Genomic DNA, 11,949 nt, shown 5'->3' with positions numbered 1-11,949 from the left:
CCCCATCATCAGAAATGTGTTAAATGTTCCATGACTGACCATCCACAAATCACTTAAATAGCATTCTTCTGCTTTATTGAATGTTTTTTGTGACATGTATTATTCTCTGCTTAATAAACCATACAGGATCTAAAATTGTGGCAAGTCCACTTGATCTCTGTGGATGGCATGTATTTTGAAATGATTTTTACCTGTAGACTCATTAAATCATGAGACATTTCCTGCTTCAGTGCTGGGAAATAAATAGATGTTCCTGTCAGGTAATCAAAAAACCAACAGACCAAGAAACTGGCTCTTGAAAGACACAACAGATCAACAGGATAGCCCCGTGTGGACCAAATGCCTGGGAACTGGGAATCATCTGAAAACATATCTAATGTATACAACAGTTGAAGCCTCTGGGCACAGCTGTGAAATCCCTGCAGGTATTTTATTCCCTGTTCCTCAGTAATATAGGTGACTTTTGTGAGGCTAACGCCTGGAGAGCTCCCATGGAAATGATAACTAATGATAGGTAGAAGTAAAGGTGGGAGAAGCATGTCACAAAGACCTCACAAAAGCTCCTAATTTGTGAGATCTAGCATATACTATTGAGGATATTGAATAATGGATTTGCTTACTGTACAAATATAAAGCTCGTTACGGGCACCTTTCACTAACTGTGGTGTTCTGAAACTGTTCATCCAAGCTCTAATGTCCACCCTTTTTGGTGCTGATTTATTGTACTAGAATATATTACCAAACTGAAATACTGTTACAGAACACAAACTGGCTGCTTCACTCTTTCTGTTTCTGTGGTTTGTCAGAGCTTCTGCATTTCTGAAAAGAAAGAAAGGGAAGAAAATGATAGCTTTGAACCTGGGTGTTTCCCCACAGGGTAGCTGTTCATGGTCCTTTTGGTTTTGTGAGTAATCAGCCTGGTTCTGGGCACTCAGTATCTAACATTTTGCATACAGTGAGAGGGTGAATGACTTATATCCATGGCAGTCGTGCCTGCGGGTAGGTAGAACAACTGGGAAATTGACTTCTTATAAATCTATAAAAATAGCTAAGAGGTGTAATGTACTGTAAAGCTGCCACATTAACACGCACTGGGCTGTCTTTTCATTGTTTTGATATGCAGCAACAGTTTTATGGCTGTCTCAGAAGGTGTTATAAAGCTTTGTTTCAACATGGATAATATTCCAAATCAAAATTTTGCTTCATTTTTATGTGGTTTCAGAAAATGAAAATTAACTAGAGTGCATTTGCATTTACCCTGCTTGTCACAATTACAAGGCAGGTGCAGAAATAATGGGAGTTGGTTTCATTTAATAGCAAATACTGAGCAATGTTTGTCCTATCCATCTATTTCTTTTTTTCCCTTGTAAGTGAATTGAGAAATGGGAGCTTGAGATGTACAATCACTAGCTTCAATTGCTTGGCTTTTCTTTGTCTCTCTTTTCCCATGTCTCCACAGGGTCTCTCAGGAGAGCTAGTAAAAGTCAGCTAACACTTAGAAGCACACATGCAAAACTGTGTCAATCCCCACAGCAAATGGGAGTGAGGTGGCCAGGGGTATATTGTAAGGTGACAAACACCAGTGCTGCTTTACTCCTGAGGCAGCGCTCCAAGAGGCATTTGACAGTTTGATGTCTGTGCTCTGACTCTTCTGTTTAGTTTGCCTTTGTTCCCTGCAAACAAGCTCTTGGACTGCTCCTTCCACCCCCAGGCTATCTTTTCCTTCCTCCTCCTCCTCCTCCTCCTCCATCCTTTTTAATGGAAGGGACTCTTGTTGACTTCATGACTTACATTCATTATTTGTTTCTTCATACTTTCTATCCTCTTCCTGATGAGGAGGTGCAAAAACCCTGAGGGGACTGAAGCCATGATAAACTCATGTTCAGTGTGAAGGGATGCATAGCTTTTCCCCTCCTAACAGCCACAGTAGGATGACTGTGGGGCCTTTCTTGTCTTACTTTGCTATCACCTTGTAGAGAAACAAGCATTTTTTTGCAACACTTCCCAGGGAAGAGGTAGCTCAGAATTCAGCAGAGAAGCCCTGTGGTGTGGCAGGCTTTTACTTGGACCTGTTGCCCATCTGCATGATGCCTAGACTAGAGGGAAAAGCAACTCAAAAGGGGTGCCCAGAGCAGAACAGCACCCACCCTAATAGTGACTTATTCTACTGTACTTGCTGTCTGAAAGGTTGAACAGCTTTGAGTGATAAACTTCACCCATGGTGCTCCCCTGAGAAAGCACCCTGACCTCTCCTACTGTGTGGTTTTTTGGTGGCATGTGTGTTCTGCTGTGGTCAGAAGAAAGAAGATCTATTCTGTGACCCAGAAAGCCTGACTAGACCAGTGTCCAGTGCCTACTTGGCAGCTTCCTTGGTTTTGTGCTGATTTCATGTGAAGTTGCTCAGCTTAGGCTGACTTCTTGCCTGTCTCCATGCTAGCATCTGTCTGCCATCCTCAGTGTATCACAAGAGTTATCACTTGAATGAGTGGGGGTTCCAGGGTGGGGCCTCAATTTTTCCCTGAATTTTCAGTTGCTTGGTTGACATCAGCAAAAAATGGGATTGGTTTATTTTAGTCTATATAACTGAAAACCGATAACCAGATACAGCTCATGTTCTTTATGAAGGAATAGAAGTCCAGGGAAGACAGCTATAAGGAGTGTTTCCAGGTAGAGTTCTTGCTGTACATTCTGGAAATACCATATATGTATCTATGTCTGTATCTTTCCTTAGTGGTTTGGGCTTGTGTCTGTCCAGCTGATGCTGCCTGATCCTCACGTGGGGCTCAGACCTGCAAAGTATTGAAAGCTAAAGTTATCATGGAGAACTCAGACTCCCTGATGTAGAGGTTAAGAAAATACAGGTTCCAACAGACAGTTGACTTAACATTTTGTGTATATATATCCTGTCTTCATGTACTCTGTTTATTGTCAAACATACTTCTGGTGCTTAAAATAATATTAAGTTTACATTTCAGGTAGGAAATGCCTTCCAAGGTACAGTTTTTGTAAGACTGAGGTTGTATGAGAATCAAATAAATTCTATGTCCGAAGCAAATCATGCTCAGTGTTTTAGTTCCAAAGATGGTGAATGTTTGCATGCATGTAGCCTGTACTTTACTTGTAAGAGAAATAGAACTGAGGAGGTTTGAATCTACACATGGCTGGCTATTAAAGGGAATCTCTTTAATGGTAGCAGTAGGGTCCAGAAGTTTGCCCAATTTCTGTTATCTTTCTGGTCACTGGAAATCTGCTCAGCCCTCTTTCTCAGCATTAAAGTGGGGATCGTATTATGCCATTCTTTAGTTGTGGGGAATATGATGTCTGTGCCAAGGTGGTTCTGGAAAGATAAGCTGAAAATGAGCAAACCACCTTGGAAATTATCACCTGCAGGTGATGCAGGCTGATGTGATGTCAGTAACGGCTATTTTGTGCATCTGCACTGTAAGAGCTTGTTACATTAGAGAATATCAAACAAAATACTTCTGATATTGACAGAGAAGACAATATAATCTCATACCTTTTGACTGTTTCTGCTTTACATTGCTGCAGTGTTTATATAGCTGATTATCTTGCTTTGTACACTGTATCATCAGGTTGCAACTGGCTGGGAAGTATCATCAAAACAGTTTTAATACAGAGAAGAGGGATGAGTTCTGATTTTAAGTAATGGGCATTAGAAATTAGTCTTAAATTCTTCTACAGTATAGGTAGTCCTAATTAATAACTGCATGTCAGTTTCAGTGATAATAACAAATAGATCACCCTGATTATCTTGAGTGATTGCACAAATAGGCATGTTTTGCCAGAACTATGGAACTGTGATGACAGGAACCATCGAAGTCTCTTTGTAGATGGAGTGAATTTGAGTCTGTGTGCTGGGTTCTGAGCCTTACGATGTTTCTGTGCATCTCCTCCTGGGATGGTGAGAGAAGGGTTGGCCTATTCCTCTCTTCTGGCTGCCTGTACCACAGACTGGGGAGAAAATTAGAAGGGGAGGCAAAAGAGACATTGCACACATTCTTTTCCCTCTACTCAGGAGTGAGCTAAGGTCAGTGCTTTGCTCTGTGAGACAGCTTGCATTCTTTTCTTACACTCTTCCAAAAATGTCTTTAAAACAAACAAAAAATGTTTCCCCCCTTCAATTTGCCTAAGTAGGCCTATTTCTGTTTTCTTTGTGCATGGAACAGCGTTTTCATTGTTGATAATGCAGCTGAATAAAGTCTACCTGCTTTCCATTAGATTAATAAAATTATTCCTTCCTCGTAACTCAGAATCCTAGTGGGATTTCATCTGCTCTTGCACCATGCTTAGCAGAGTCAACCTCTCTCCTGTAATTCCATTGGAGAGGGGATAATATGTGGAAAGCACATTCAAGGTTAGTATGGTCTATCCTTTTTTTTCTTCAAACATTGTTTTTAATCTGATTCTCATAAAGAGCACATGGTAGTCAGAAAATCTGCTTTGCTTAAAAGGCAAATGCAGATAAAGTTTGCTTATAGGAGAGCCATTTTAACTCTTCTAGTACTGGCTGTAATGTAAGATTTACAGAGGAGAATGTAGATCTTCAGTGTCTTAATTTTTCAAAACTTCAGTGTTGTAAAGGTTGCAAAAATTTTCAGCTCACTTGGTTTGCTTCAATTTGCTTTCACTTTGGGGATTTCTCAGTCATTTTGCATCACATGTACTAATGAAAGTTTCTGGCTTTGTTTTTTCCTTGTCAGCAGCACCTCTGAAGGAAAGTTCTGCATGCAAAATAATTTAAATGCTAGAAAAAATTCCAGTAAATAATCAGTAGGTGAATGTAAATGTGAATGGAAGAGTTATTGCCAAGAATTTTGAAGTATAAAAAAAATCCCAGAAGTGATTAACTTGAAACTGTTTTGAGACCAATTAATGCCAGTGAAGGATCTAATCCAGTAAATGGTGCTTAATGCCACGAGATGTTGGCAAAGTAAGCATTAAACTTGGTAAGATGTATTTGGAGGGCTAGGCCCCAAATGTGGTTCTCTGGTTTCATCTTGAGCTGTGGGTGAGTAGGTGTACACTGTATGACAACAAGGTTGCTGTAGTAATTATTCATTAGCTTTAAATAACAGGATAATTATGAAGCTAAAATTCATCTACTCCAACACACCCTTTTTTTGCTAGCTCTTCAATTTCTGAAGAATGCCTGCAGCCCTCTTCTTGTGTTGTAAAACAGGGCACTGCCCCTAGTTGTACATGGTTGTTTCTTTGCTTTTTGCATGCTCCTTGCAAGAATGTGAACTGGGGTGAAAAGGTAACATGAATCAGGGAGGCAGGCACTGAAGAGAATACCAACTCATTTTCTTCTATGCCTCCAAGGGTAATGAAGGTCACTCTGGTGCCTATAAACACATGTATACTGCACACAGGACTGGTTTCTTCCTGAAAATTTGTGAATGATCTGTTTTTTCAATTTCTGTTCTCTTCTATTCTGGGGCAAAAAGCAGCTAGCAGAACAGAGACTAAAAGGACAAGTGGCAATGTTTTGGGAGGACAGAATCTGGTCTGATAATCTAGATCCTAGATATTTAATCATCAGGCACTTTTGGGTAGCGTGGCATGACTGGTAAATATGTGTTACACAGGCGAAATAGGCAGAGTTTGAATGCTTCTGGAAAAAAAGTTCAGATCCAGGAGTCATTTTGGCTCATGTAGATTGAACCTAATTGACTATATTCATAATCTGGGAATGAGGTCCACAAAAGTTACTCTGTCCCTTTTACCTGTAATTGGGGACTGTTGCACATGATACGCTGCAGTTATGCTCCATGTGTTCTGTGCAGTGGCTGTGATTTATTGCATTCATGAAGGGCTGCTACAGTGCATGGTGCAGGGAGCCCAGCATGCAATGTGCACTGTACAGCACTGCGAACTCAGCGTTCTGAATAAGATCAAGAGGATGCTGAGTTTGTGATCCCAAGCGTATCTTAGATGTGAGACTAAGCCTAATGCTTAGTGCTCTTGCAAATGAGATGTTATTTTACCACCTGATAATATTCATGAGTCAGTAGCAGTAGTGAGGAACAAAGTACTAATAACAAATATATGCTAATAAATTTTGGGCCAGTCACCTGATGTGTTAGGCAAGCATCTAAGATCTTGTGTGGAAATTGCATATCGTGTTTTTCTGTTCTAGTGGAGAGGATGTGAGCAATGACTGCAGTCTAAAAAGCCGCATGTGGGCCATGGTTCTAGTGTGTTCTGAACTTGACAGTTGAAATAAATAGTTCTAGAGTGGTAACAGTCTGGTGCAATTATTCAGCTGAAATTCTGAGGAGACTGGAGAGATGGTCAAACTTGTGGCAAGGGAAAAGAAATAAGTTGTCAGAACTTGAACTTTTGGAAGAAAACTGTTGCTGTCTTGTGAAGTATGGAGTGCAGATCTATGAGACCAACCATTTGAATACAAAATGTTTATTGGAGAGCTAATTCTTGGAATCTAATAGAGGTTTTGCAATGGTGAGCTATGTCATTGCTGTAGTGTCTGGGTGCCTGAGCAGTGCACTAAGGGTCACCTTTTATGATTCTGAGATATCCTATTATGTTGTAAAATCTGGTTTTAAGAAAAAGCCAAAAAAGAAAGTGATATGTAAGCTGTTGGATATCTTTATGGGCAACAAATGGACTGCATGTTAAAAAACCTTAAATCCAACACCTAACCCAACCCAAACTTCCCCAAAAAGTCCATTTACATTGTCACTGAATTAAAGAATTAACACTAACTGGGCCTGTAAGGAAAAGGAGAATTTCTACTCCAGCAGCCTGGACAGCATGACTTTTTTTTTTTTTTCCAAAACCTGAGCATTTTGTTAGTGGAGGCCTATCTTTGCCTGCTTCTGTACCTGCTTTTGCTCTTTTTCCTCAAAGCAGCACTGTTACCTTTAAACACTCTGGCAGCTTGGGAAAAGATCTTAACTAGGCTCTTCCAGTAACTATCCTACTCTGCCCACCTGCTCCATTCCTAGAGCACACTCAACCACACAGCAGGATGTGTAGCTGTGTGAAGGGCTGGCCCAACAATTCAATGTTTGATATTACAAGGGTGTTTGAGACCTTGCTGAAATAAGGTTGGGATCTCTGTAAGAACTACACTAAATAAACAGTGCTTTACACAATAGGAAAGTGAAAACTGATACAGAAGTAACAGATAATCTGTGGTAGTGTAGTTGTCTGCATTAGACCAAATATAGTAGTGAAGCTGTACACAAAATGCTATGAGGAAAAAGAGAAGGTCAGAACCACATACACCCTTTTGTTGCACAAGACTGTATGTTGTATACGTATGTGAGATACATAGAAAATAAATACATTGCTCTCTTATGTGTGTTTCTTGGACCTTACGCTGTATCATTTCATAAATAGAACCTGTAAATGCTTACTGTATTGAGCCTTTGGTTATTTTTATTTCATAACAATAACTTGTTCATTTTTTTTTCAGTAGTATTCATCTGAGAATGTCTAAGAGCTGAGCAGCTTTTTAAAGGAAGCATGTTTACCTGTATTAGGGGATTACTTAGCCAATGGCCTCTGATCCAATCACAAATTTTGCATCCTAGCGTCACAGAAACACTAAATCATTTCAAGAGGCATGTAAACACTTTGAACACAACTTTTGAATCCTAGAGACTGAGGCCTTTACATTTGGATGCCTAGCTCTGGATGCTGATGGTCTTCTTCACAGGAACTGTTGGTGCTCAGTAACTCTGAAAGATTGAGAGGTTAGATGTTTCAGGCAGGATACTGTGAACTAACACTTCTGTGGATCTTAGCCTCACATTCATCAAATTTAGCCCTGATTCTTACAGACTGTTGATGTATCAGTAGCAACAGGACCTTTTCTCATTGTTGTTCAGTCCTCTGTGTTAACCACAGAGTCATTCTTCTTCTTGTGTTGCTCTAATGAAATGGTTGACATGTCAATCCATTACTTCAGAGGTTAATGGCTACATGGAAAGTAATATAGCAGGGCCTTGTGGCAAAGCAGAAACCCTATCACACTATTTCCTTTCTGATCCCCTCAGTTTTGACAACTGTTGTGGAAAAGAAAAGAAGATAAAGGCTTTTTGTGTCTTGGTTTCTTTCGATGACATTGGTCAATGAACCTAGGATTTTTCCAGTGGAATGATTCCAATTTTTTTGTTGCTTTTCCTTTTTCCTTGTCTGTTCATTTTTTAAAAAAGAATTGGTGTGTGGAAGTTTGAATTACTCTGTAGGTGGAAGTGAATAAAAATTACATTACAGGCTCTGAGAAAACCAGGACTGTAAAAGCAGGACTCTCATAAAATGAGTGTCTGCTTAAACAGGATTAGCTCTGTCATGCAAGTGTTCAGGTGTAGCAAGCACAAGCAGAAAACAAGCCATTTTCTCACATTTAGAGGATGGTATTCTGTCCTGTTCCTTATGGTGTCCTGTACCAGCATAACATTACAGTTTCAGTTAACAGCTCTACACTTAAAAATAAAAAAAACACCTCACCCCTGCCCCATCCCCCGCACCCCCAGCCATGTAGAGACTGAACAAAATTGCAAAATATTTTACACAGGAAAAGCTGCTTGCTAGAGTAACAAAAAAAAAAAAAAAAAAAGAGGAAGGTTTTATTGCTAAATTAGGAAGTGGAAGTTCATATGAAAGACATTTTCCCCAGGAAAAGATGGGTAAATGTGAAGCAAGGTGATCTGCTGTTGCAATATAGCAGCTCAGCTCTCTCTTGTGTGCACTCTTTCTTTCTAACAGAGTTCTTCCAGTATCACTTTTTATCTGGGTACCAGGTACATGATGTACACAAACACCAACAGCAAAGAATGAGGTTCTACATGATGGTCTGGGTATTAAGTGAGGATTCTGCAGCAGCAATGTATTTGATATTAGTGACAGCTAAGGATTATCAGCTCTTTTTTACCTCTATGTTTTTTTGGTTTTCCCTTTCTCTCTCAAGGGACCAGTAATAATATACAGGAATGTGTATCACATCTTGCAGTGAAGGTGTATTCTATGCAGATAATAATTCATTATTAATATATCCGTGTTCATTCAAAAAGATTTTTGGGTACATTTTAGGTGTAAACAACAATGGTATGAAATCATATAATTTCTCATTTTTCTTTATCATTTCACGATGTGACTTAGAGTTATTAAAGCATGTTTCCCCAAACCAGGACTTAACATAGTTATCATAAAGCTTAATGGCTTATTGTTACAGTAGTTTGTCATCTGTTTTTTTGTGCATTAGTTTACTTGTTCATTCCAGAATGCATGCTAAGGTTTTTCTGTTGATGATTCCAGCTAGTTGGTTTAATTAATTACAGTTTGCTCAAAAGCCACATGAAATAGCTGGTCTCCAACCCCAAAAAACTTAGGAAGAAAGAAAAAAACCAAACATCCTTATGCTTGTGGGTTATATGGGAAAGACGCAGGAAGTCAGATAGCAAATGCTAAAAGACATTTCTTTGTGGAAAAGGAGGCTCAGCAAGGAATTATTTAATACTTTTCCATTCTTTCTTCTCAGAGGCATGCAACAAAAGGACAAGGTCAATGGTCACATGTTGTAGCAAGAAACATTTTGACTAGATAAGAGGAAAAGAATTTTCACCAGGAGTGTGGTCCAACACTGGAACAAGTTGCCCAAAGAGATTGTAGAGTCTCCACTCTTGGGGATGCTGAGCCTTGATCATCTTGCTCTAGTTGGCCCTGGGCTGAGCATGGGAGTTGGACTAGGGGCTTCTAAAGGTCCCTTCCAGCCTCAGCTATTCTGTGATCTGTATGTGGTTCTGTGTATCTTAGCCGTAAATGACTTATAAGCCAGATTTTTCAATACTGCAACACAAAAATAAGATGTGTTTTCTACTCACTATAAGTAATTTGTCTATGGTAAAATGGGTAAACTTAGCGTATGTATTTTTCAATAGATTCAGTCCTGTGTGTGTTATTTCAAGTATTTTAAGCGTAATGATTTGTCCTGTCTATTGTCATTCCTTTGATCTTGTTCTTTTATGTATGGTTGCAATCAGATTTATAATTTTCTGTCCTGTTTCCCTTTGTATAGGAAGGACCGTCAGTGTTAAACTGTATTCAAACACTGTCAGTTTCAGTCATTTTGCCTGTGGGAATTGTGTGTGGTATAGGACTATGCAACTTTTAAGTTTCTTTGTGGATTAGTAGTAGTTTTCTCCCTATTTCCCCAAATGTCCGCATCTATGTAACAAATTATTTATAAAAATCAATTGCATTTTGAATGACATCGTTGAAAGCAAGGTATAAGCATTCAGAATGGTTGGTTCTTGTAGATGATGTCTTTTCCTTAGTAACCTGCAGATAACTGCTGTGATTATAATGTTTGTTAGTAATTTTGAAATAATAGATCTGAGGCACATTTAACAAGTTTTACTGGTTGAAAAAGGCTTTTTCCTACATTATAGTTATTTAATAAGCGAAGAAAAAAGACTGAAAAAAATCTGCTCTTTTGCAGATGTTACATTTCTTGTAATGTGAAATGTTATTCAAATACTTTAGAAAGTGTTTATATTTGGTCTAAGCAATTATCTGATCGGCACCTTCTTTTTCGTCCCCCACATCTTTTCTTTTCTGGCTTCTTCAGTTTCTCTCCTTCTTTCCTGAGAACTGAGTAATAATTAAAAGAAAAAGTCTCATTAAAATACAGTTAGTTAAATATGTATGTTTTAACAATTATTTCTAATGGAAAACTCTACTTGTGATGGCTGCTACTATTATATGTATTTTGAAATCATTCTAGATTTGGAAAATGCATCTTGTGTGGACAGACAAAACCTTCCCTTCCAGAAGTAATTTCTATCCTGACGTGCTTGATTCAACATGCTTAGACTATGTATGAGATGGAAAACTGGAGAATGGAGAAGCATATGTAGAGCCTGAAGAAAATAGTCAGTTATTAAAACAATTTAGCTCGCCATTAAATCTCATCATTTTTGAATATAAATAGGTTGCTCTTCCCTTTGCCTCATCTGTCATTTTATTATAGCACAAAACCTGGTGCTAAACAAAATAGGCAGGGTAGCCTAGCAGTTAAAACAGAACTAGAAGCCAGGATCTTGAATTTTGGTCTGACTCCGCCTGACAAGCTGTATCATCCTCTGCAACTTACCAAACCTCTGAGTCTCACTTACGGCTCTGTAAATGTCATTTAACTACATAGGATGCTGAGAGGTTTAATTAGAATTAATTTTAGTCTTTCAAGTACTTTGTGTTTCTCAGATGAAACGTGCTGTGCAAGTGTGAAGGATAATTATTATGTTGCGTCTGTGTTTTTCTGATACATTATTACTATTCTTTTATTAACCATGTTTTGAAAAAAACCCCACGGTACTTACTGGTTTTCAGGTTTGTTTGTATGGTTTAAAGTTAGTCCCTATGAGCACGGTAAGTAATTAAACTAATATTGGCATTGAAATGTGGGGGTTTTAATTTGAGAATGTTAATGGCTATTAGTAGATTGTCACAAAATATCTGGCTGTTTTGATACTTTGAGCACTTTGAATCATGCACTTAAGTGTAAGATGGGTCATACTGCTTTTAAATGTAGTGAAGTAGCCAAGCAATAACAGCCTGCAAAGTTGATAGCTTCCTTGTAGCTGGTCAGGCTTGACCCAGACGGCATTGTGGAGCAATTGTTCAGAAAATTGTCCTAGCAATCAGTGCCTGGTGCCTCCTTAACTGTTTGCCAGTCTTGTCAGGAGCTGAGCATACCTTATGCAACGGGCCACTGCCTGTCTCTCCATTTTTTTTTCAACTGAAACACTGAAGTAGGGAAAGCTGAGATACCAGGAGATGACACGTAGCACATGGAAGCACACTGTCTTGTTGGATAGGAGATAACTGTGCTGTTTCCAGATGGAATCGCTGCTACACGAGAAAGAAAAATAACTGATTATAGCAGAAACTTCATGTCCC

The 11,949-nt window shown here is 38.9% G+C and overlaps 1 long non-coding RNA gene across 1 annotated transcript in view; it reads left to right on the top strand.

The window, feature by feature from the left end:
- The window catches only part of LOC308053601, a 158,272-nt gene that overhangs the window by 3,843 nt on the left and 142,480 nt on the right, over positions 1-11,949 (top strand). The window lies entirely within an intron of this gene.

This window comes from Falco punctatus, assembly GCF_963210335.1.
Source record: "Falco punctatus genome assembly, chromosome: 14".
Lineage (NCBI taxonomy): Eukaryota > Metazoa > Chordata > Aves > Falconiformes > Falconidae > Falco > Falco punctatus.
This window is presented reverse-complemented; position numbering and strand designations above follow the sequence as displayed.